This window comes from Gekko japonicus, unplaced genomic scaffold (assembly GCF_001447785.1).
Source record: "Gekko japonicus isolate JY-2015 unplaced genomic scaffold, Gekko_japonicus_V1.1 scaffold985, whole genome shotgun sequence".
In the NCBI taxonomy this organism is placed as follows: domain Eukaryota; kingdom Metazoa; phylum Chordata; class Lepidosauria; order Squamata; family Gekkonidae; genus Gekko; species Gekko japonicus.
The window spans coordinates 60866-88700 of record NW_015172032.1 but is presented as its reverse complement, the minus strand read 5'-3'; the positions used below and the strand labels follow the sequence as shown (position 1 = coordinate 88700).

The following is a 27835-nucleotide window of genomic DNA, read 5'->3' as shown; positions in this document are numbered from 1 at the left end:
GACTCTAGGGTTGCGGTGCTCATCTCCATTTCAAAGCCGAAGAGCCAGCGCTGTCCGAAGAGCCAGCGCTGTCCAAAGATGTTTCCATGGTTTCCGTGGTCATGTGGCTGGCATGACTAAACACCAAGGCGCACGGAATGCTGTTACCTTCCCACCGAAGTGGTACCTATTTATCTACTTGCAATTTCTTGCTTTCAAACTGCTAGGTTGGCAGGAGCTGGAACTAGAGACGGGAGCTCACTCCGTCATGCAGCAACCCGGGTCTCGAACTGCTGAACTACTGACCTTCCACAGCCTGCAGTTCAGCGTCTTAACCACTTGAGCCACCGCAGCTTCTTAGCCTTAGAACCTTAGCCAGCCCCAAAGACTTCCCTCTCTACCTTCTCACTCTCTCTTCAGCGCATGGCACAGAAGTTCAGATGAGATAGTGTGATGCCAAGGTGCTTGCAGAAGAGCAAGGGGAGTAAAATTGCCACCACCCCACTATGGCCAACTTTCTCTTTTTGTGGGCTGCTGTTGTGGTGGTGATTTTAACTTTGTCTTTTTTGCTGCCAGCCTGCTCTCTTCCCAAAACCACCTGGTTGCTGGGATGCAAGTACAGAGGCTTTGAGTAAGACTGAAGGATGATGGGAAAGGATGGCACAAGGATGGGATGCCTGGCACAAGGCCCACAGCTCAGGGAAGCTCGGTTTACCCATCTTCCAGTCTTTCTGGAAACAGCTGTTTCAAGGTGGGAATCACCTGCCAGCTACAAGCCCTATGGGGCACTGGGGGAAGAATGCCCCAGTGTGCCCTCTTCCCTGGCACTTGTGGGCACACTGGGGAAGAATACTCAAAATAGGTACTAATGGTATGTCGAAAACTCACTAAGTGAATATCACTGCTCTAATTGTTCCACCATTGGTTGAATTGCTCGTTATCAGCTTGAAACTATATATGATACGACAGTCATCCTCTATTTATCAATCCAGTTCAGAACTGGGCACAAAATTTCCCCATATCTTACTAGAGAGAGTAATAAAATTCCTTCCTGATGAATTCCTTTGCCAAATTTTATATGTTCAGTTTAGTAACTGGCATACCAGAGCAGACACAACTACACTTTCTTTTGCTACCAATGAAATAATGAACTAAAATATATACTGAGATATGTATTTTCAGGAACAACATTTGTCTATTGTTATTCAGCCAAATCATAGGAAAAGCCATATGAAATAGCAAGGTAAAATATGAATTCACATCTCTATTCAAATATGTATTGTTGGTCAATGCTAAAAAGTCAAATGCAATCTAAAGGCAGAAGCTAAAGGGCAGAGGAATGGAATGACAACATACAGGTAATCAGAGGGATGATAATTGAATACAGCCAAAGGAATTTGCTCATCCTTACCTCTTTTATCACTATATGTGCTAAACTAAATCATTGTTATTAGTTAAATGTGAGGACATACAGAAAGAGAAGCATCTACAAAAGTCTGAGGAGTCCGATTCAGTTGAATAAGAGATTACTGAGATTAATAATAATGTTGACAATAAACATGTATATAGTTCACCAATGTTCAAAATACTCCAGATACATGGAATTAAAACAGTCATGTAAAATATATCAGTATTCTTATCTCTTGATTACAGATGTGAGGACAGAACAACACACTAGTGCCAGCCTAAGCAGAGTTATGCCTTTCTAAGCCCATTCAAGTCAATGGGTTTAGAAGGATATATGTCTGTTTAGGATGTTGCTGTCACTGTTGTTCTGATATTCCCATATACTTCCAGGGCTATTGTTTAACCATATGAAGAAGGTATTGGTGACTTCAGACTGAGTGGATGACCAGATAGAGAAGGGGGCAAGAGACTTTAGTCCTCTCTCGACTTTGTTCAAGGTCACACACACACACAGAGCTGCCTAATAACTAGTTCTGAAAGAATATGGTTTGCTTAAAGGTCACATAGGGAGATTATGGGAGTGGTATAATTCAAACTAGAAACTTTGGGATCTGGTTAGTCTTTTAGACATGATGCTACCCACCATCTCTGCACCAGGTAACGGCAGAGACTTAATAATAAGAAAAATTGTCAGCAGAAGATGGCAAGATCAATTTTGGAGGAAAAGAGACAGGCAGATGAAAAACTGTCCAGATTTATCACTGCATCAGGAAAGGGAGAAATTTATTATTACAAAAAACAGTGTGTGTAATGTACGATTCAGGGGCTGCAAAGCCCAGAAGGGAGCTCTTTGAAAACTTGATGACTATGAACTTGGCACATGAAGCTCCTAGAAGTTATCAACAAGGCTGCCCCTTGTTGACCTCTCCTATCCTTGGGGCAGAATGTGGCCCCATGGTTTACCACGGAACTGGGTGATTTGAAGAGGGCCGGAAGTCAACTAGAGTGGTGCTGAATCCCACAGAGCATGCTATTAGAATGCATTGGAATTCTTACGAAGCAACAGTGACAGCAGCAAAAAATGTTACTTCTGTGCTACTATTGAATCAGCTACTTCACTACATCCCAGTTGTTTAAAGTATTTCAGCATCTGCTGACTCCTAAACGTGAGCCTTTATTGCTACAGGAACAGATAACTAGTTGTGATGTTTCTGCAAGGGTTTTTGGGGGGTTTTTTGCTGATAAAATCTCTCAAATACATTCTGATACGGATGCTCTTTGTAACATACCTCGGACAAAAGAATTGTGGTCTATTTATAGTCCATTTTGACCAGTTATCATGCAGTCTCTCATCTGCCCTTTCCAGTCAAGGTGACACAGAGAGCAGTGGTGGACCAACTCCAGGTCTCCTTCAGTAATTCATCTGCTCTGGACCCTTTCAATATGGTTAGAGAAAGCCTATGGGACAGAGGTGGTGCTGTTGCCTGTAACTGATGATCTGGGTCTGAATGTACACAAAGGCTATGCCTCTTTGTTGCTTCTACTAGATTAATTTGCAGTCTTTGATGCAGTGGATCATGCTATCTTGTTGAGACCTTTAGAGACAGAAATAGGTAACAAGTGATGTGCTTTCGATTGGTTTAAATTGTTCCTTGTAGATTGGACTTAAAGGGTTGCAATTGGAGACCAATTATTGTAAATGTGGGATTTGTCCTGTGGGGTTCCTTAAGACACAGTTCTATCCTTCCTATTTGATCTCTATGTAAAACCCTAAGGAAAAATTATTTATTTTTTAATTGGATGTCATCAACATACTGATGACATCTAGCTCTATATTTCTCTACCCAAACTGATGCAGCATTGCCCTTGAGCCACTGTCTGAATGCTGTGGTTAAATAGCTAAGAATGAACAAATTGCAAATGAATCCCAACATGAGAGAGGTTGGGAAGCCTGAGGTCTTGAAGGACATTATGCTCCACACCCTCTTTCTTTTTTTGAGCCCCCGGTGGGCTTCAATGGGCTTTAGCTGACTTGGTTAAGAGTTTAGAGGCTATAATGGATCCAGCATTACTGCTGGAGAACAAGTTAATGCAGCTGCAAAACAACACTTTCTTCCAACTTCTTTTAGCCAGCATGGCCACCTATCTTGATTTGGCTGATCTGTCCTCTTGGATCCATGCCACAGTAACACCAGTAGACTATTGTAATGCACCCTACATGGGTCTGCCATTGAAGACAGATATTTCATTAGTTGTTGTAGATTTTCCAGGCTATATGGCCATGTTGTTGTACAAATAGATTTCCAAGCCAAAAAGGAAGTCCAAATGAGGAGGAAAGTTCATTGGTTATTTAATTGCAATTAAACAACTGAAAACAGTTAGGCCAAACCAGCCTATCAAAAATTGACTGCTTTTTGATCAATATCAGGAAGTACATGAAATTTTATACCCCAAGAAATCATAATTGGTCACAAAATGACAGAGCATCATCTGAGTAGTCTTTCATTAATTGGTCGGTTACAAGAAAATGTGTGCCTACATGATATCTTAAATGTTTATTTAACCTAACCTTATTAATAATACCCAAGGATTCTTCATACCCAAACAGAAGGTGTTGTTTTCTGATATGAAACTAAAGCCCTTGTTGACCCAGACACTGCAGAGTTTTTACCCCAAAGAACTAAAACCATGAACTCTATACTTCAGGCAAATACATCTATTGAGAAACCTATCTTCTGCTGTACCAACAATACTGTACCAAAGGCCTGTTAAAAACACCAGACAGCTAGATAGCTATTTCCTCCAAACAAAGGGGGAAAAAGAATGTTGTTTCTTGTCTGCTAGCATCAGCTAAAAAGATACTCTAACCTACAAAGGAGAGGCCTTACCACTTAATAGGCTTTTATTAAATCATAATTTCATAAAACTTTAATATGGAAAAATTCATAAAACCAGAAAAACGTAAGTATATGAATAATCTGGATTTTTAAAAATCATTATATATTCCCATTCATGCTACATTGTAGTACCTGACATTTCACCAGCAGCTGTCACTGGCACCCCCAGAGGTATAACACAGTCACAGCTGCTGGCAAACTGTCAGGTACTGCCAAGACCACAGCCATACAGCCCGGAAAAATCTATAACAGCTAATGAACTCCAGCCACGAAAGCTTTTGAAAACATACAGATACTTCAGTTGGTACAGAGTACCACAGTGTGGTTATTATCAGGAGTTAGGCAGAGCATGCAGATTATACCCATTCAGCAGTCACTTCATTGGCTACCCATTAGTTACTGGGTTCAATTCAAGGTACTGGGTGTCATATTCATGGCCTTCATGTGTGCACAACTGCCTTCTCTTCCTAAGCTCTGCCACGACAGCTTTGCCCATCTAAGCAGGGCCTTCTGCAGGTGTCACCCTGCAAATAGACAAGACCAACAATGGCCCATACACATTCGTTTTCTGTTGTAGTTCCCACCTTCTGGAATGGCCTGCCTAAGCAGATCAGGAAGGGTCCCATGCATCTATTGGCCTGCAGACTATAAAACATAGAATTGTACAGGAGGGCATTTTTATAAAGATAATATGCTATAGCATAATGGAGTGGTTCAGGAAAACTCATTTATAAAGGGAACAGGATTGTGGATAACAAAATTTCTTTAATCCTAATCCTATTACATTGCTTATTAGCTATTTCATCCTATTAATTGCATTGATCTACACTGTGCAATATGCTTAGAATCTCGGGGAGAAAAGTTGTTTATAGATAAAGTAAACAGACAAAATGAAATATAAAAATTCTAGGGCCAATTCAGACCTCACAAGACCTTGCTCCCAAAATGTACGCTCCCATGAGTGGCACTCACATAGGAGACATGGTTATTGTTGCTCAGCAGCAATTTTCATGATCTCTTTTAAGCTTAATTGAGTTTCTTTAAGCTTAGGGATAGAATTGCAGTTCCTATTAAAGGTGAGAAGCAGAATTTTGTGAGAGAAGGAATTCTGATTACTGAACATGTTCAAGTCATAGACAAAGTGACAGAAAAAAATAGACATCAGTATTGATGGCTGTTGTTCAGAACTTGGGAATTAAATGCCTTTTTTAAAAAGAGTCTGACCTCTTCTGACTTTGTTATGCTGATGATGGTTACTGAGAATGACTGACTGATATTTACGGAATGGTTGCAACTAAGGTTCCTGGTTAGAAGGATCCAACAGTTTGAAAGAGTTTTGTTTAAAGAAAAGAATTTTGCAGTCTCCTTTGAATTTTCTATTGTCTAAATAATGTGTTGTGATTTGCAAACTTTGCTGATGTGATTTATAAGTCAGAAAACATTGCCATCAATTGGAAAAATGCTGAACACTCAATATGACACTTGTAAAACAGGAATACTTTAGTCAACTACAGTTTTGTGAAACATCCAAAGTCTGTTTTAAAGGTTTTGAGTGGGGAAATTTTGAACTTCTTGTACACAGGTAACCCTGAAAGAAGTGGAAAGGGCCTGACTCAGCACGGTCCAAACTTTGCAGGGGAGGGCAGGGGAGGGAGAGCTAGCCGGATGCTGGGTGGGGGTGGGTGGCTGAGCGGAGGGAAAGTCAGGATTCCCCCTCCCCCTGGGACCAATGGCAAAGCAACAATGTGGTCGAGGGAGGGTGGTTGCGGGGGAGTAGGCCAGCCACTTGCCTCCCACCCCTAATCCTTTGTCCTGCCATGGAATGGCTTGCCCACCTATCCCACCCTATGTGTACAATGTCAGAAGGCAATAATGTATAGTGGGGTATCAGGGTGGGGGAAAAGGGGGTGTTGATATTGTATAATATGATATTGTTAGCAAAGTGCTATGTATTCTATGCCATATTTCTCGTCACAATGTTTGGCAATAACAGCATGGGGCCGGATCTGTTTATGGAAATTGGCCTGCATGCCATTTTCCTAGATATGGGGGTTACCTTCAAGGGGTCCTGGCATGAGAGCTGATGGGAACTAGCTTGCTCATGGACTACCAGCGATTGCCCTCATGACCAGATGTTGGGGAGACCAATAAGGGGCAGTCGTCCACGTGAGCTCCAGCAACCTGCCATCCCATGGTTCAGGAACCATGCCGGCTGGCCAGATGACAGGTACATCGGCTGGCATGGGGTCAGCTGATGCACAGGATCTGGTGGATCCATGCTGTCCCAATGCTTCTTACAGCTGTAGCCAATAAAGTTGTGGCCAATTTACTCCACATATTTTCCAAATCTGTTGTGTGTGTGGTTCGTCCATAGTGGATTTTATACAGCCAGCAGAACCACCCCCTCCCCCTTAAGAGCTGGAGGCTGCTACAGAATCATACTGGTTCCAGTATTACCTCAGACATTTCAGCTCTTTCAATATGTGGCTGCCCAGCTGGGAACAGAAGCTGAGCACATTACATCTATTTTGTTTCACTTACATTGGTGCCCATCTTGTTTCTGATTCTAATTTCAAGTTATTGTGTTGATCTTTAAATTCCCAAATTTTGGGGCCCCAGGACTTCTGTTTTCCAATGCAACTCTCTAACCCTAGCTAATACATATTTGGCACTATCCCTTGTTAATCTTGCATAATCTATTTTGCTTAGAAGAAGTTTTTAAATTTAATTAAATTTGACCCTCTTGTTTTCTAACCATTCTGCTGTGATTCTTGGATAAGTTTTATTGACTTCTACTCTACTAGTTTTATGGTGCAGTCCTAATTAGAGTTATACCCTTCTAAGTCTATTAACTTCAGTTGACTCCTTTTAGGATTGAACTGTTCCTGCTTGGTAATTTTGGATTTTTGAATGTTTTTATTTTGATGATTATTTACTACATTTGGTTTTGGATGCATATTTTAAACCAATATTATTTAGTAAGCTTGTTTGGATCCCTTGTGATCTAAAAGCAAGATGACAAGGTTTTAATAAATAAAATACATAAAGGAAGTACAGTCCCCCATTTCTGGGATATCATGATGATTCCACATTCCTATATTTTGGATGGCCTGTCTAGCTCCTGGATGATGGGGAAAGCAATATAAATGGAGAAGTGCTTCTGGATTTCAGTGGGGACACAGATAACCTCATAACACTTTCTCCTGACTTTTCTCCCTTTTACGAAAATTCCCTGCTGGTTTGTGGTTGTAGACTATTTGAAATGAACAATGTTACCAGGTCAATGCCGTATCAAAAGTGTCTGATTCAAGAACAGGATGAATGCATTTTAATTAGGAAAAGGTCCACTTTGTTTCTGTTGAGTTTTTAAAAAAATGTTTTGTGTGTTTTCTTCTCTCCCACAAAGCATACCATGCCTACCAAGCCTGTGGATGGTATGCCTTGACTTGAGAATATTAGCATGTATGGTGATTCCCTGTATCCCACAGTATCCATAAAATAACCCAGATGATAATTCCACACCATTTCTGTCTATGAATTAATGATCCAGACAAATGATCCCTCTGGAAAATGTTACATTTAGTATATGCACTGAACTAGAAATTAATCAGAGACAGCCTGTGATTTCCAGAGTAACAAACAGGGACAGGAAATGGCAGACAAGTTGAGATTTACTGTACTGAGCTATATCACAGATTGCTTGAGATCCCTTCACCTAATCCTTAATCCATGTCACTCTGAACAATCTAGGCAATCAGTAAGTATCTGGTACCTAGCAAGATGGGTGCAGTTGTGAGTAAAGAAGACAGTAAAAGGAATCTGACACTTGAATGGCCTCTGATACTCTTTGTAGTTGATTGCTTATAGGCTCTAGGGTAGACAGTATATAGATTTTCTTTATTAGCATGAAAAAGCACTCAGAAATGAGATTTTTTTATATTGTGCATCAAAAGGGTATTTAAATAATCCAGTTGCAACCAGTTATAATTTATTTTCTTTCTTTAAAAGCATATGTAACTTTACAATTGGATTTGAGATATTCTTTAAACTTAAGTTTATAAAAATCAGACTCTGCTTATATATTTTCTTTTTAATTTAGGAGAAGAAATCTTGTAAATGGAAGGGGGAAACACAAACATCTTTTTTTAACCTTCCTTTGTTTGTTCCTTTGTTAATATCTTGCTCTGCTAGGTTTACAAATCCTAAATAAATAGAAATTAGTGCTCCTTACTTTGCAGTCCATTTGCTTTAGATGTTTGCCTTGAGGGACATTTGTGTATTCTACTAATGGCTGCAGCAGAGTGCTGTCTCATTTTCATTCTGGCAAAAAAAGCCTGTTTCCATGGTTACAGTTTCATTTGCTAGAGAGAAACTGATGGCTGCTAGTGATCCCGTCATAAGCAACTTCTGTCAGATTTCTTATCAAGTAGACATATTTTGACAAAGTGAACGATAACACCATAATAAGAGAAGTAAGTTGCTACTCGGTGTAATGAACCATTTAGCATTAAATGAAATGTGAAACCACACTGTAAAGACAAAATGGGGAGAAAAAATATTTATAACTGTTCCTCTATTAAAACATGCACACACACACACACACACACACTTTTTAAAAAGATCTGTACTTTAATAAAGATTGTCTTGCTTACTTTCTGATGTCAAGGTAAATCTACCAATATCAAATTGATTAAAATTTTGGAGTCAATTCAATTCAATTCAATTGGAGTCACATACAGACTAACTAGTTTGCATATCACAAAAAAATGCATAAAAATATAATGTCTTCTAGATTTCTCTGTGTTATTCCATTTTACTTGGTTTGACCCAAGGCTAGCCTAAGGGCTAAGTGAGAATGTGCTATCTGGAAAAAGTAAGATAAAAGATTGGTCACAAAATTTTGCCCCCAACAGATTATATATTACTCTGGTTGTTAACAAGAAATGTTCCAGTCTTATAACTGACAAGCAGGGTTAGCAGAGTTCTTTGTCCCTGTGATTGGTTCCTGTGATTAATCTAGCTTATTGTCAAGACAACTGAACAAAAGCAAGATCCACTTCAAAATATCCTGTCTGGATTCTGGAGAACTAAGTAATCTGGTGGAATGGAGGGTAGACTACAAATGCTAGTTGCCCCCCCCCCTTTAAAGGGCCATCTCATAAAGTGTTGAAACTAATTGACAAGACCATGGATTCTGGCTGGAGAGATCTGAGGGCACTGGTTCTTCTGCTGGCATCTGATCCACTTTAGTGAGGTGTCAAAAAGAGGCAAAGAGATAACTGAATTATCCCCCCAAAAAAGGCAACAATAAACCATGACAATAAAATAATTCCAAAGAAAGCATAAAATAAATATAGCCTGGAACAAAAAAAACTTATGTGGAAAAATGACTATAACAGAGATGTCGCTATCAATGCATTTTGAAATGCTCACTAACTGGAACATGTTGGTTTCACATGCATAAAATCTCATTCAGAAAACCTCCTCATACATAAATTTACAATGTCTTAATTAGTTGTGCTAACATAAATTTATGTATTTCATTACAAAGGGATATGCACAAAGTAGGCTAGAATTCATTCACTGATTAATCAGCACCATTTGTCAAGTAATTAATTAATTATAGCATAAAAAGATTAAAGGCACAATCTCAACTACTGGAATCAGGGACTACTCTGTTTATTCAATGTTGGTGAAAGTTACAACTAGAAAGAAAACAAACATCTTCATTATACAAATGGACACTCCAGGACTGAAGAAGACAGTGAGGCTCACACACAGTTATAGGTGAACTGAAGCTGCCAGCTTGGAACATAAACCCCTTTCTTTCACCAAAAAAGAATAAGTACCAAAACTGCAGTCCTGGGCCAGCAAATAGGTCTGGTGCCTAAGAACTGTTATGCTTAGGTTTGCCAGGTACATGCCTGGCACCCACAGGAGACTCTGGAGAATAGGGAGGGGGTGGGATGTTGTCAACATCACTTATAGCTAAAACCCAGAAGTGACACCTATGACACTCTAAGATTTTGCCAATCTCTAAAACCATAGAAATAGGCAAAATCCGGGAGGTGGGGTTTCGGCACGACAAAAACAGTCGCACCGGGAAGCTCTCCCGAGTGTTGACTGGATCGCTGGCTTTCTTAGAGGGGTTCGGGGGCTCCCGAACTTCAATGAGTTCCCCGTAGAGGAGCTCATTGCAAGGGGCTTGATTTGGACCCCACTGCAAGCAGCAGCAAGTGGGCGGAGATCCAAATGTACCCCAATGCAGGAGCCGGCTGTGTGCGCCGATGCAGACATGGCTGCATGTAGTTGTGACTGCTCCGATGGAGGGGGGAGAAACTGAGACCTCATCCATAACATCGATGAAGTATAACACCGTGAAAACATCTTAAAGCAACAATATCAGGAAATCTACTACCCATCGTTAAAGCCCCTTTAAAGTTTAAAAAGACAATGGAATGGAGGGGTGAAGAATTCAAACTTTGTTCCACAAAAACAAAACAAAACCACTCATGATCTCTGTCCATTCATTGTCCCTGGCACCCCCAGCTGCATCTCTCTCAAGGATGCCAAATATTTACCATCTTTCAACTTGTTTCTTAAAACTTATCTTTGGCCTAACATTTTTATCTTCATCAGAGTGAACATGTTTTTGAAGGGCTTGGGCAAGTGATGCCGCCTCATTAAGTACAACACAACCTCTTTATCTTCCTCTGTTTTATCTGCCCCCTTCTCATGCCATGTTCATGCCCTATGGTGTTTGCTGAGGGAGCGGAGTGAGGGCTGGGAGCAGCTATTGTGGAAGGCTCAGATGATGGCCCAGATTTCCTTACCAAGGAAGACCAAGGACTTAGACCAGTCAATATAGATCTGCAAACTGATTCTGCCTTGCAAGTGGACATTTCAGATGCTCTTAGTGAACAAGACAAAGTTAAATTTACTGTCCATACAAAGAATTCTTTACCTAATTTCAAGCAAAATGAATTTTCAGTTGTCCGACAACATGAAGAATTTATCTGTCTTCATGATTCCTTGGTTGAGAATTAAGATCCCACCAGCACCACCCAGGCCAGATTTTGATGCCTCAAGAGAGAAATTGCAGAAGCTTGGTGAAGGAGAAGGATCAATGACCAAGGAAGAATTCTTGAAGCTAGAAGCTGAGTATTTGGCAATATTCAAGAAGACAATCGCTATACATGAAGTTTTCTTGTGTCGTGTAGCAGCACATCCTATTCTGAGAAAGGGCTTAAATTTCTGTGTCTTCTTGGAATATAATCAGGATTTGAGTGTTCGTGGAAAAAACAAGAAAAAGAAAGTAGAAGACTTCTTTAAAAACATGGGGGAATTTCACATTACCCAGTTTCACCCGGTTTCAAGCCGGTAATGATCCGTTTTGAAGTGAACCAGTATAGGGCTGCCATTTCACACATGGCTTTCCCCTTCCGGTAAAGAGCTGGATCTGAAGCGGTTTGCCATTTCAGACTGCACCACTTTTTCCTGCTTTCCCCCCGCCGTTTTTCACCCGTGGAGGCGATCTCCGGCTTTTTTTTTGGAACGTTCGCTTTGGAGTGCTATAACGCTATAGCAGTATAACATTAAAAAAAAAAGCCGGAGATCGCCCGCGCAGGCAAAAAACGGTGGGAAAAAACGCATCGGAACCGGGAGACGAAACTGAGGAGTACTTGGAAGCAGTTGACAGGTAAAACGCTTCAGCCCCGTTTCCTAAACGGGACAGAAGCGATTGTGTATGAAATGACAAATATATTCTGGAAGGGAACCGGTTCTCAAACGGTTCTGTCTTAAATGACAGACCAGAAACCGTTTGGGAACTGTTCCTCTTCCGGAATATATCACCTGTCTGAAATTCCTCCTGGTTAAGTCTGCCGACGGTGTCATTATTTAAGGAGTAAAGGATGTAGATGACTTCTTTGAACATGAGAGAACATTCCTTATAGAGTACCACAACCATGTGAAAGATTCCTCTAGCAAATCTGATAAAATGACAAGATCTCACAAAAATGTTGCAGATGACTGCAATAGAACTGGCTTTTTGCTATACACATTGGGAACACAGGATTCCACAGATATATGCAATTTTTTTCTGACAGTGTCAGAATTGTTTGATAAACAAAGAAAATACTCTGCAAATTTGTTGCTAGAAATTTGAAAAAATATCTGAATCAGTTCATGCCCTATCTACATACCTCTTTTGAGGCTGATGCAAGCAGGGCTAATGGGAACCAGAGTAATATCCACTTTTCATTTCTTCTCCCTTCAGAATCTCTCTAACCAGAAAATGGGAGACTGCCCCAGTGGTGCTTGAATTTTAGGGGAAGTGGTGGTTGGAGGGGGACATCAGTACATAATTGTGTAGCACAATAAGGAAGGCACCTAATAAAGTGAGTGAATAAGTAAAAGACCAGGTAGGAGGTTATATCAGTTTGATGCAGTAGTGATGAGCTGAGTGGTAAATGATGGATGTCATAAAATTAGAATTATTTTATTTACTTGCTTTGTTTATATCCTGCTTTTCTCCCCAACGGGGACCCAAAGCAGGATACATTACTCCTTTCCTTCATTTTATCCTCACAACAACCCTGTGAGGTTAGTTATGCTGAGAGTATTTGACTGGCCCAATGGTCACTCAGCAAGCTTCCATGGCACAACTAATGATTTGAACTAGGAGTCTCCCAGATCCTAGTCTGACACGTTAACCATTGCACTGTGCTGGCTCTCATGATGATGAGGTTCCAGATAAAATGTGACTGGGAATGGCATGGTTCTTCCCTATTGGGCCACTTGTTGCCTGGGCCACTTGTTGCCTCTCTCTCTCTCTCTCTCTCAAATGAACAGTTTGTTCTCAGATGAGAACAATGAACCTTGATTGCAACTAGGGATGAGACTGCATTTTGTAAATTTGTTGATTTGATTTGAAGATCCCTATTTCAATTCTACTTCTTCCTAATGAGAAATGAGCCTGTGAGTACTTTTGCACTATTTTCTGTTTACACAAGATAATATAATAGCATCTCTGTTGCTGTGTCCTCCCCCCCCCCCCCAACTGGCATTGAGTAAGAATCTGTAAAATATTCATTGGTGGACTTATCCTCCAAGAATAATGCCTAATCCCCTTTCAAGAATATAAGGCAGTCAAGCTGGATCAAACAAATGTTCCATTTAGTCCAGCATCCTGTTTTACACAGTAGCTACTTCCTTTTACTCTGTTCTGAGCCTACTCTCCTTTCAAACAAGGGTGGTCTTAGTGATTCTAGGTCTCTGCACAAAATCTGAGGATGGGGAGCCAGAATCACCGCCTCCCTTCACTGTCCCCTCATAGGCCCTTCCAGCTGGAGCTAAGCAAAGGCAGCCCTCACCTTCTGTGAGGCAGGTATCACCAGAAGAAAGCTGCCCTAGCCTTTGTTGAAGTGGGCATGAGCATCCACAGCTGAGATGGCTGCCTGAGCCACAGTTGCTCAAGGCTGAACTGGCTATTGCTGCAATCAGACAGCCCAAGCCCTGGCTAGGGCAGGCATGAGTGGTGGTGGTGGAAGACTGCTGTTTTTCTTTGGCAGTGAGTGGTCAGGGCACAGCATAGAACCCAAGGTAGCTGCCCTTCTTGCCCCCTGGCAAAGACCACACCTGATTTCAACCCCCTCCCCAACTTCTAATATTATGAGGGATGGGGTTCACATTATACACCTACTCTGCACCCTGCATACTTTTATAAACATTTAATTCTCATGCCCTCTGCCTTTATCATCTTTTCTCTAAACTGAAAATCCCCACTTCTTAGACATCAGGAAAGTGTCCCAATCCTTTAATCATTAGCACAATGTTTTTCCTGTAAAAAGTATTGTTTACAGCATTATTTCTGTGTCCATTGTAAATATGTTGAGTTTTATGCAACCAGGCCTTCTGGTAGTGAAAAAGGAAGAGAGTGTCCCCTTTCACTGCCAAAAAGTCTATGTGGGGGATTTTGTGACGTGCATGTACAAAACCATGACAGACTGGAGATGTAGTAAAGGGAGGGCTTGAGTGAAATTCAGTGAAGCGGCTGGCTGGACCCAAACTAGTGTTTTTAAATAGCTTTAAAATGGTACATACTAAGGATGGGCACAGACCAGACTATGGACCTAATTTTTCCATTTGCCCAATCCATGTTTTAGCATTCTCAACAAACTGTCCACAGACAGTGTTTGTGTTTTAGGTGGTCCGTTTGGTCCCTTTAAGCGATCTGTGGGCCAGACAACCTGGTGCCAAGGAATTAATTGTCAAGGCAACCAGGGGGGATGTTCTGCTACAGCCCTTCTGCAACCCTGGAAACACCAATACTGGTTCTCCAAAGCTTGATGGGCAGCTCTGGCTGCCAATAAAAGAGCTCCCATTCTGGTCTATGGGAGCAGACTGCATATATACCCTCAGCATGAAGCAGCTGGTTTCACTTTGCAGCAGGCAGAGGTAGGATTAGGATCAAGAGAGAAGAAGTTTATTAGAGGCAGAGGAAAGGAGTGAACTGTGGGGTTGGGGAGGAGTGTCGGGCTCAGGGCTCTGAGCCACACCACCTGTCCTCCTGCCCATGTCAGGGGAGCAGGGCAAAGCAACTTATTAGGGGCAGAGAGTGAGTGAGACTAGGAAGGGAGTGAATGGTGGGGTTGGAGAGGAGTGTCTGTGGACTCAGGGCTCTGAGCCACACCACCTGTTCTCCTGCCCATGTCAGGGCAGCAGGGCAAAGCAACTGGGCCTCCTCAGGGAGTGTCCCCACTCCAACTAGGTGGGATTTTTTGGACACTGTCCCTGGCTGGCTTGGGGTTGAGCATGGTCTCAGGGATCTGAGCCACCCACTGTTCTCCTGTTCACATCAGGGCAGAGGGCAAAGCTACTTTGGCTCCTCAGGAAGTGTCCCCACTCCAACTGGGTGGGATTTTTTAGACACTGACCCCAGCTGAGGCGGTGTTCGGCGTGGTCTCAGGGATCTGAGCCACCCACTGTCCTCCTGCTCACATCAGGGTGGAGGGCAAAGCTACTGCCCATTCCTAGTACATACCATTTTAAAGGTGCAAAACTGCCAAATGCCATAAAAGAAACAAGAGAGATATCAACATCATAATGAAATGTGACCGATCCAAATAAATTTCAATAAAATATGGATTTTTAAAGAATTAAAACAGGTTATTTTAACTCATCCCTAATTGCAATGCAGGCGGCTTTGAGGAGCCTTTATTAATGAAAATGATTTTTAAATAAATAGGATGTTCTAGGAAGATTAGGCCAGGCTGCAGTATTTGAAGGACAGCCAGTGTATATGCTATGTACCATCTCCAGCTCTCCTCATTGAATGCCATAGGACAGTGATTCCCAGTGTGGTACCTACAGACACCATGGTACCCACCAGTGGATTTCCTGGAACCCATTTGCCCCTTCCACAAAGCGTCTGTTTTCCAAAGCAAACTGCCATCTCACTTGAGCAGGATGTGCTTGGAAAGAACCAGGGTGTGTATGTGTGTGTGTGACTGCAGAGAGCAGTCTCTGTCATAGGATTATGCTTAACTTGCAACCTTCCAGCATTTTTTGATTGATTCCAACATCCAGTGGCAGCCATTTTAGAACTGGACCTGGACCACCCAGCAGTCATATTGTGATGGTGCTCATTCCCTGTCTGCAAAATTCCAAAAATGCCTACAGGTACAATGAGACTGGGAAACACTGCCACAGGAACTGAAAGACATCATGAAATTAAAAGCACTCTGCATTTCTTTTTCAACAAGGGCACTGCTTAGCTGCACACTGCAGTTTTTGAAAACTACATCCACAAACCTGTAAGTTTTAACCAACATTTCCCTGTTCAATAAAACATGGTGGAAAGAACTGCGGGAGAGCCTATAACTTTTGTTTGATTCACCTGAAATTTAGGTCATTTGTACTACATAACAAGAGATGTACCACATTACATAATGAGAATATAAATAATTTTGGTTTGATGAGAAATATAATGTTAATGGTTTTACAAAGTGCATGACATGCTTTAACTACACCACTGTTGCTAGAATAATAATAATAAAAATAAAATCCTCTGATACGCAGTGGCCAGGGAGGTGATTAATCAGTGATTTTACTCAAATTGCATGCTTTCTAATAGCAAATGGCTTTGGTTCTTTGTCAGGAGACCTAACTAAAGTAGGCTACAGCCGTGTTCTCCCAAATGAATTAGGATCAGCTATTACACAATGACCTCATTTATACAGCCATAATGTCATTGATTACCACTAGTGTTATATGGTCAAGTAGATAGATAAAATTATTACTGTTAGTATACCAATAGTAATTATTATAGTTAAGCTAGCAGTTATAACTACAAGGGCTTTGGGAAACATCAGAGCAGAATCAGCAGCTGTGTGCTATGTAGCAGCCAAAGAATCTATCCACAGGCTCAACCACCTCATTTATTTGAATTGCTACACGGGGCATGCAAAGTATTAGTGCAATCTGACATTCAGATAAATAAAAAGTATTTACATTGTGCTACGATGGCAGAGAGCAGTGTGAGGGGTAGACAGTGACTTTGGGTAATCAGAAGCTCGAGATAATGTAGGTTGTCATGTATTTGCAATTTGATCATTCTCAGTGCAGTTCCAGGGAGTTTGCAGCTATCTGCATAGATCTGTCCCTTCAAACCTCTGTGGCAACTTTAGAAGCAAGGTTAAAATACAAAAAACCCTGACTGATAAGAGTACAGCTATAGCCAAAAAGAGCACAGTATGTTTTATTTCCCGGACTGACCTTTACAGGTCTTTGAGCCCAGAGCCCTGTAGACTTCCCATCAGAGTTGTTTTTCATTGCACTGTTCTATTTCTCAGACCTGTGGAAACTTTAGATAAATGTATACCATCATTTCAGCTGACACATGATCTTCTTTCATTCCAAGGTTGAGAGAAATGCTCAGATGCTAAAGAAACATGTAGTACTAGTCCATAAACCAAGTATACATAATAGATAGGAATTTATCAGGGTTGCGATCCTTAAAATATTAAGTAATAAACTATTAGGCCCAGTCAGAGGAGCGGATAAATTTTTTATTTATTTACTTAGAAAAATTATATTTTGTGTTTCCAGGGTCAGGGAATTTATCAGGGTTGCGATCCTTAAAATGTTAAGTAATGAACTATTAGGCCCAGTCAGAGGTGGGGATAAAATTTTTATTTATTTACTTAGAAAAAAATGTATTTTGTGTTTCCAGGGTCAATATACAAATTATCAATCATAAATAGCCATTAAAATATTTAAAACAGCCAGGTTATAACATAGAATAAAACAGCGGCCAAAAATTATAGCAATAAAATGGTCATCAGGCTAGAAGCAGATCATAAAAATAATTTTAAAAGGTGGAAGCCCTTAGATATAAGTTTGTGTAAAAATGTTTTGGCGATGTCCAGTGGTAAAAACATTTTGGTCTAAGACTCTTACCAAAACTTTGTATACAGAGACTGTCATCCCTTTAGATCCCAACCCAGTATTACTGGGACCAGTTAATGCATATAGTCTAAAAGTCTGTATAAAGATGATTTTTTTGTATAATTACAGCTACAAAATTGCTACTAGTAAAAAAATATGGAAAATTTGTAGAGATCTTACAATCAAGTTTTGGATTCAGAAATTTGAGCTATTGCAAAACTACCAAAATTGTCAGAATTTGTTCAGCTAAGAGCCAGTTGCATTTTTAAAAGCATATTTTTTCTGACAAATGTCTGATACAGGATTTTTCTGAGAATATTTGTTTTAATTTTGGAGAAAGGAATAAAATATGATGTCAGACTAGTATAATTGTGTCTCACCTGTATTCAATAGAATGATGGAAATGAATAAATAGTTGATGCTGAGTAATAATTAAGCCGTTATACCAACAAGCTTTAAACATTTTGTATTTGTAATATTGTAATGATTGTTCATTTATACTTTTTGGATGAGATTGAGCTATTTCAAAATGAAAAAAAATGCCATTTGACACTATATTGTATTGTAATTGTCTTCTTTTTGAAATAAAAATATCTTTAAGAAAAAGAAAAAGAAAGGCATGTTTTGATAGACACCAGGTGAGCCTCAAGGCAGAGAGAATCCTAAGGGCTACTATGAAAAAGCCCTGTCTCTGGGCTCTGTATACATTATACATTATCACTCCCTTAGTATCATCATTATTTTTCAGGGGAATATTAATAACACCCAGAGCTTGTTCAGCATTCTTTGAGTGTCTGAAGTGTTTTAGATTCATTATCTCAAGAATTACTTGTGAGGTAAGCCAGTACTGCAGGTAGTGTACTGAATCTAGGGATGCCAACTCTGGGCTGAGTAATTCCTGGAGACTGCACAGTTTGGGGAGGCAAGTTTGGGGAGGACCTTAGTGGGGTATAATGCACTAGAGTCCACCCTCCACAGCAGCCATTTTATCCAGGGGAACTGATCTCTGTCATCTGGAGATCAGCTATTAATTCCAGGAGATCTCCAGGCCCCACCTGGAGGCTGGCAACTCTAGTTGAATCTGAAAAGATTTGCCTAAATCCACAGTGAGTTCAAAGCATAAGTGAGATTTGATTCACAGTCTTCCTTGTTCACATGTTTGCCTCTATCACTGGTTAGCTTCTGGGAAGTCTTGCACCCTGGCCCATCTTCAGCAACATTGCCTCCTTTGCTTCCACTTACCATTTCCACTGTATTCTAATGAATGTTGTACCAAAATGGCACCTCCCTTCACAAAGGCAAAGGGACTATAATATAGAGATATGTGTCCTATCAAAGAAAGTGTAGCTAATGAATGTTGTACCAAAATGGCACCTCCATTCACAAAGGCAAAGGGACTATAATATATATGTGTCCTATCAAAGAAAGTGTAGTCCTTTTTGAGATTTAACCTCATTTCATGTTTTCCCTCACTGATACCGACCCTTCTCTCTTGTAGACCTGAAATGTAGCCAAGTCTCAGCAAAAAAAGGGGGGGAGAGACAGCATGCTTCCTAGGTCCCGGTCACATGAGAGGTTTTGGGCCGGGAGAGAGACAGATCGGGGGCGCAGCAAACGGGTGCAATCCCACAGCAACATCTGGGAAGCGTTGCACACCCGTCCCTGATCTGGCCCTTCCGCCGAAAACGCCACAGCAAAAATAAACCACCTACCGAGGTGGTTCTTCCGGCAAGGCCGCATCAAGGCTAGCCGTGGGATTGCTGGCCGAACTGCGCATGCTCCCACATGCGCAGTTCGGCAGCCTCCCCCTCCCAACCGTGGCTTCCTCCCCAGCATCTGATCATGCTGGGGAACAATGGTGCCGCGGCTCAGGGGATCCATGGGATCCCGCCACGGCGTCTCTATTTTGGTGCGGCTCTGATTAGCCGCACTTCGCCGGTTTTTATTCTGCCGTGTGGCAGGGACCTTTGTCAAACTAGTGTTTCCTGTTCCTTCTACTGAAAACTCAAGTTTGTAGCAAAAGAACACAAGTTCTTTTTGACCATTTTGCAGATTTCAAAATATGACTCTCATAAAACTCAGTCTGAGCAAAAGTTGAGATGTCTCCTGTCAAATTCTTTTACCTACTTTTCTGTTTTGGGTCAATGCTACTAAAGTGCAGCCTTCATTTAAAAGGCTGTATTCACTACTGCCTAAGGGCAGCCAGGAGAAAGTTAGCCTCAAGAAGACTGAAATTCATTCTGCAAAGTTTCATCATGAAGTGCCAGCAGTGCCAAATAAGGTTAATGTGTAAGAACAGCTTTCTCATGTTTATAAACATCCATGCTACTTTTTTGACCTCAGGGTGTTTGAAAAGTATTTAATATAAGTCTTCTATTTCACAAAATCATTCTCCTTTCTAACATATATTACAATAGTATTGTAGTTACTTGAGAACCAAACAAATTTAGATTATGTTGCTGGCAATCAAATTTTAGAATTGCTTTAAAAAGTGATTGATGGTAGTAACTAAACACGCAAGAGGGAAATATTCCTAGCCTGCATATGTGATCCTTCTGGGTGATTGCAGAGTTAGACTTCCTAATTCCCCCCCCCCATTAGAATGTCACACTAGCAACTCTGAAATCCACTTCAATGTTCTCCACCATTCAACTCATGACTGATTTCCAGATATAAATTCAGAAAGGCAACCACAGCTCTCTGATCTGATATAGTTTTTTTAAAAAACCAGTTTGACAGCCTGATACCATCCGATTGTTCTAGAAAGTTGATTTTTATATAGGATCTGTAACTCCCCCATAAGGCGGTAATGCATGCTGGAATATAAGAAGCATTCTGTTTTTTAAAAATCCATTATATATAGATCCTGTTTTGTCAGTACATTTATATGTAGGCTTTCTTGTTCTTTTTCACTTTCTCATATTGTCCTTACAGTGAATTTTGTGACATCTTAATAGAGACTTTTGTAAGGCTATATGAAGATTCCTGCAGACCAGTAGTCGGCAAGGTATAAATATTTTCAACACTTCTGCTTACTACATTATTTCTTTGCATGAATGTAGGACATGCTAGCAAATTCAGCTATAGTGTTATAGAGAACCTCAACAATTAATTTTGACAGGAACAAGAAATAAGGAGATAGTTGCTAGAATTAGCAATTTAAAAGAATCTTCACACTTCAGTCAGCCTTAGTGCTGTGTCAGACTAATTGTGTCCTTTAAAAAGTTATATATTACATTTTAACTTCAACAGTTTTACAGATTAACTATTTTCAATGCTGAACAGATTTTTTTCCTTGATATTTGACAAGACTGACTCCATTACTAGGTTGATTCCTCAGAAGTCACACTTCTGAGACAACTCATTATGATTTTGGAAATGGCTACACATGAGCCCCATGTAACACTGATGAAGAGTTGCCAACCTCCAGTGGGGGACTGACGAACTCCTGGAATTACAACTGAGCTCCAGGTGACACAGGTCAGTTCCCCTTAAGAAAATGGATGCTTTGAAAGATGGAATCTATGGCATTATACCCAGTGAGGTCTCTCCCCTAACCCCATCTTCCCCAGGCTACACCCTCAAATCTCTAGGATTTTCCTAACAGAATTTGCAGCCCTACTTACTGATTTGTTATGGAATTGGGGGCAGGAGCCTACTCAGTATGGACAATTTACCAGCTAATGATGATTGATCATCTATCCATGGACATTACAATTGAAACCATTATGCATTGTCCCAACAGGAATGGCTGACAAACTATTATGTTCTTAAGGAATTTTGGTATATATGATTTATATTGTATAGGATTGTGCTGGATAAATGTTTAGTATATTTTCAAATGGAGCTAATTTTTTGCAACACATGGAATTAATGGCATTAATGACAGGGATCAATTTGCCTTGGCCCCTTAAAGACAAGGAAGGCACAAGATCAGGTTGGATTGTTGAAGTAGCTAATCAGGAGTGATTTGGCCTCATATATTCTGACCGTGCCTTCACCACGCAGGCTTTTCTGCTGGCCGCTGACCCATCCACCCTCCCTTTAGCATCGTGGGATTAGCAGGCTGCTTTTGGTGCCAAACAGGAATTTTTGGGGTCTTCTCTGTTCGACTATTGAGTATTGGAAATATGTGTGTTGCAAGGTCTGAAATTCAGTCATTAAAGGTTAATATGTGTTTACCTAGTGAGCAATTGTTTATATTAACCTGGAAGGGAACCTGGCACAGAGCCAATGGAGAGAAAGCCCGGGAAACTGAAGCCTACTTACTAACAATCCAGTGCAAACAGAACAAAACAAAACCCTCCAGCACTGAAGCAGATGAAAAAAGGGAAACAAAGCAGTGAACAAAACCAGACAAAGAGGAATATTAAGAAGATTTGGTGGGGGCAACTGAAAATAAACCTGGGGAACATTCAGCATAGTCAAAAGTCTATAGAACAGGGTAAAACGGCAAACTCTTCCAATTTTCTATGGGAATACTGGTAAACATGGCTCTACATCCAGGCACTCATGGACAGCGAATAAAGTATAGGATTGATATGGGGGAGATCTGGGTTCGAATCCACATTTAGCAATGAGGTTCCTGATATTGTGATCTCAGGCCAGTGACAGTCTGTCCGCCTAACTTGTTTGGTGTAGTGGTTAAGTGCGCGGACTCTAATCTGGGAGAACCCGGTTTGATTCCCCACTCTTCCACTTGCACCTGCTGATGTGACCTTGGGTCAGTCACAAGCTCTGGCACAGCTGTCCTTGAAAAAGAGCAGTTTGTGTCAGAGCTCTCTCAGCCCCACCCACCTCACAGGGTGTCTGTTGTGGGGAGGGGAAGGGAAAGGAGTTTGTAAGCCGCTCTGAGACTCCAAGTGAAGGGCGGGGTATAAATCCAATCTCTTCTCTTCTTCTTCTTCTTCTAGAAGAAAATGCCTGCTCTCCAATGAAGCAAAGATCCACTGCAATCTCTGAATATTTAACTATTTTGCCAGTTTTTCCAACACTGAGGGGGCCTTTTTTCACCTGCTTCTTGATGCTGGGGTAAGGGAGTTTAAATAGGCCTGGTCTGTGGACTGTTTAGGCCATAACTAGTTGGGCAGAGATAGGGCAGGCTGATCACAACGAGTAGGGATGATCAGCAAGCACTCTGATGCATCAATGATGGCAGGCAGGTCTGGAACAGCACATCACTGTCCATGTGGCAGGGTGTGGCTGGGAAGGTGTTCCCTTGATGTTGATAAACATCTTTCTGAACCTGGTAGTGGTTACATGACACATCAGGTAAAGAGGATGGCAGTGGGCACCCCTCAGCACAATGTGTGCTGGAGATGAATAATGAGGCCAGTGGAAGATGCTGGCCAAGTCTGGAGTCAGGGTGGGTCTGCCCAACAAAGGCTGCCATTGCCAGGCTGCCTAGCACAGCCCACCCATTTAAATATGTTAGCATATTTAATGGTATGGTGTAGATCTGCATAATTAATTAATTGAACTAGTTAATTAATGAATTGAATAAACCAGTTAAACCCAATATTGTTGTCTTGTGTTTTCATTGGGGGGGTGCCAAGGCAATTGGTTCACATTACATATATGTGTGTATGTACATATGCATGTGTAAACACAGTAGAATTCAAAGGTCACAACAAAATGACTTTTAACCCCTCCCACCATCCTTTAAGCTAAGATAAATAAACACAAAAGAGGAGTTATTAGAAACAGTCCATAAGTGTCAATAGCCCCACCCCATCTAAGCATGTTGGCTTGCATGCCCACAGCTTTATTTGGCTTCTCAAGAATAAGACTTATTTGATTAGGTGATAGACAATCAGGGATCTGTATGCAGAACCATGGTACCTTGCCTCCAAGAGATTTCTGAAAAGGATTCAAGGCAGGGGTGTCAAACATGTGGCCCGTTGCCCAGACCCAGCCCCTGCAAGCCTCTAATTCAGCCTGAGAGTGGCTGACTCTACTGCTTCCTGTTTCTAATGTTGCAGCTCCTTTTCCCCAATCTCTCCTATTTCCTGCTTCAGAGGAAAGAAAGAAAGCCTTCCCTCAATTGGCTGAGGGCTCTTCTCCCCTCCCCCTCTTCCTCTGGGGAGGGAGGGGGAGGAAAACAGACAGAGAGGGGGGGATGGCATCTTGTGGGACTTTTAAGAAGACCAGCATTTTTTTATTCCAGGTATAAGCACCCTTTTTCTTGAGAGAGGGGTGGGGAGTCCTGTGTTTAAGACCCAAAACTTTTTATTCCAAGTATTGGGGGGGGAGTCCTATGTTTAATACAAAAAATGTTTTTGTTCCAGGTATGGGGGGAGTCCTGTGTTTAAGACCAAAAAATGTTTTATTCCAGGTATTTTTTTTTGGGGGGGGGACCTAACAGCACAGCTTGCATTCCTTATTAGTGAAAGGGAGCAAGAGTAGAGCAGCACCTTAATGACTAACAAAATTTGTGGCAGGGCATGAGCTTTCATGAATTACTGCTCACTTCTTCAGATACAGCTGGAATGTGAGTCCATCTGTCCTTATGTCTTGGAGAGTGAAGTGATTTCAGATGCCAAAATACAATAGAAAGCATTGGAAATGAGAGAAGAAACCTAGAAGAAACCTAGGTCTCAATTCAGTTTAGGAGTTTGCATTGTCTTGAGCTTCATGATCATTTGCAATTCAGCAGTCTACACCAGTTTGGTGTAGTGGTTAGGAGTGTGGACTGTAATCTGGGAGAACCAGGTTTGATTCCCACTCCTCTGCATGCAGCTGCTGGTATGACCTTGGGTCAGTCATAAGTTATTTCAGAGCAGTTCTCTGAAGAGCAGTCCTTAAAAGAGCACTCCCAGCCCCACCTACCTCACAGGGTGTCTGTTGAGGGGAGGGGGAAGGGAAAGGGATTGTAAGTCACTCTGAGACTCCTTCAGGTAGTGACGGGTGGGGTATCAATCCAGTCTCCTCCTCCTCCTCTCCCTTTGAAATTCCTGTGTAGAGAACTGCTACTCTTAGGTCAGCAACTGAATGCCCTGGAAGGTTAAAATGTTCCTCCACTGGTTTTTGAATGTTGTGGTTTTTAATAGTGGTAGAAAGAATAAGATTCCAGTAGCACCTTTAAAGACTAACAAAATTGTGGTAGGATATGTGCTTTTGTGAGTCATTGCTGTCTTCTCACTTCTTCAGACTTATTTCCATTTCTTCTTTGCATCCTCCTGGACTGAATCCTTTTTAACCAAACTGAGACCTAAGTTTCCTGTCTCATTACCAATGCTGATACCTCCACGCTTCTGTATATCACACCAGTGCTGATATCAGCACCCTTCTGCATATCACACCTAATCCAATCATGTGTGCAATTGCCATTCAGCATCTGAACTCATCTTTTTAAAGTATATATCTCTGGTACCCCATGTTACATTTTATGGCACATATGGCCCGGCCCGACAAAATGACATTTATGTCAGATCCGGCCCTTGTAACAAATGAGTTCGACACCTCTGGTTCATAGCATGTTGGCTGGCCATAACATGGAATTGCAGCACACAGACAAACCCAGAGGACCCAGCTGAATTCACACAGTCCATTGCAAATTATATTACTGGATGCTAAACAGTATGCTAGTTGAGAGAAGAGAGAAAGATGTGAATGTGCACAGAATTTCCACAGATGCCATATGTTACCATTTTGTCAAATGTCTCTTCTTGCTTCCCTGTATATGCTTATATAAACTATAGGTACAGGAACGTATAATGAATGATGGTGGAAAGTCTATTTATTTTTGTTGCAATATTGGCCCTCATAAAGTGCTTGATTGAAAGAAAAATGAAAGCAGCTGCAGGGTTGCTGTCCAATTCCAGCAAGGACAAACGGTGTGCAAAAATGAGCCCTCAGCACACAAACCATCCTCTGATCAAGCCTGCAGGTACAAAGGTGGGCTGCAGGGGGCAGCACCACCTGGAGCAAGCAGTGGAGCACATCCATATCCTTGAACTGCTGGCAGCGGCTTTGATTGAAGTAGTCATCTGTGTGGGCCCCTCTTCTAAATCCTCTCCCCCTGCCTTTGAATGGCAACAAATATTGTGAAATTTGACAGTAGGGATAACTTGTTTTGAGGAAGGAAGTTCTTATGCACAGCAACATGTGAGCTGTGTAGGCCACTGCTTCTCACAAGGATCCCTGATTAGAGTCACAGAAGTTTTGATAGGAATAAATATCAAGGGGCTCAAGGCAATAAATATGAGATTTGTACCAAAGATCTTTCTTTAAAATTCCTGCAGTATTGCCATCTTTTGTTCCTCTGGTGCATGAACTTACAAATATTGTAGAATAATATGACGTGCCTCACAAAAATTGATACTCTAAAATTATCAAGCACTGATCACTTACTCTAATGAGTCATTGTTTACCATTGTGGACCATTAGTTTAACTTCGGGTCTTCATCCTAAAAGCACAATTTTTGCAAAACACTTAAAGCGATTGTAAGACCATAGAAGCCTTCTGTATAACCTATTTAACTGACAAACAATTACATTTCGGATTGAAGAGGTGAAATGATTAAGAATATTTGACTTAGTTGCCATGACAGCATGCATTTTTCATCAGGCAGAGTGTAATTACTACAATTTCAATGATGTAAAATCAAGAAAGATGATAACAAACAGCAGAACCATGGAGATATTGCCATTGCAACCAGGTTGCCATAGCAACAGTGATAATAATCTCAGTGATAGATGTTTTCTCTTGCTCTTTCCATTTTGTTCGGTTATAACATTCAGAGCTAGTTTTTACCACAGCTTTTTATAGTTTATTAGACTGTCAAAATAGTTTATGAGATGTTGTTGCAAAGGAAATGACTGAGTTCCGGACCCTAATAAAAATGCCAACTACTCTGTTTACATACTGCTTGGGCATTTAACAAACATTAAAAAATAGTATGAAAAATGATTTGATATTGTATCTATATTAATCAATTTGCAAGGCATAAGCTTTGCTACTGAAGGTCAAAGGAACACTGTTAAAGCATTACCTCTAAAAAGCTTTTCTCAAGTTGGATCTTAAGACTTGGGCAGCCAACCTAAATATTTGTTAAATAGCATACCACCCACAGGAGAGGTTTTATAGGACTCTAAGATCAACAATGAGCTACGACACATTCATGGTTTAAATTGGCAAGCATTTAAAAATGTCACATCATAGAACTTGTCAATGAATGTTAATGAAATATTCATTTACACAATGAAATCCTGCCTCTGCTTAAATCAGCAGAAGCCTCACTATTGATTTTATATTAACAGAGCTCAGATTTCACTCAGTATATATTTATTAAATAGATACAATACATATGAATCAAATCAGGGAAGAGAATCAAAATATTTAAATCTATATTCCCATTAGCATGTGTGTATACACTGGCAGAATATATGCTCTTAATTTTGTCTGCAATGTATTTTTTAAATAACTTGCACAATTAATTTTAATTTGAGCTTGGAGACATTAGCATATTAAAGAAACACATGTATATTTTCAGAGTTTAGAGATGTTTTTTTTTTTTTTAGTTATAAAGGGGCCAAACATCTCCATGAAACTTGAAGACAATATCAATGTTTCCTTGGAAATTCATTCACATTTTGAACTCTCACCTGCATGTTGTGGGGCTTTTGAGGTTTGGTTTTTTTAGCTACAGTTCATACTAATTCCAGATTTTATGCAGATTCCATCAGTATCTAAGAAACCATCTAGTTCACTAAATAATGAACAGGTGCAGCATTTGAACTCTTGTTCATGAGGAAAGCCTGAGAGCTCATAGCAATCTGATGTGAGTTAACTGACATTAGCACCCGCCCTGACCACACTGCAGCATGGCAGAGCTCCTCTCTGCCCACCATGGGAGGAGCTTTGCCATTTTCCCCATTTCTATCTGCTATATGCTTTCTTTCTTTTTTTTATTAAAGATTTATTTCCCTCTCCTAAAAAGGAGAGAATTTCAGTTTACTTAGAAAAATAGGGAGGGAATATAGAGGGATAAAGAAAAGAGTTGAGTGATGTTAAGTATTAGTAAATTAAACTTTTCAAATTTAAAGTCAAAGTCAATGTTTTTTTCTGTGAATAGGTGATCTTCTTTTTCTTCTTTAGTTTT

The 27835-nt window shown here is 40.8% G+C and overlaps 1 pseudogene; it reads left to right on the top strand.

Annotated features, from left to right (window-relative positions):
- Positions 1–6488: 6488 nt before the first annotated feature.
- LOC107118313 lies at positions 6489–12450 on the top strand (annotated as a pseudogene).
- The last annotated feature ends 15385 nt before the right edge of the window (positions 12451–27835 follow it).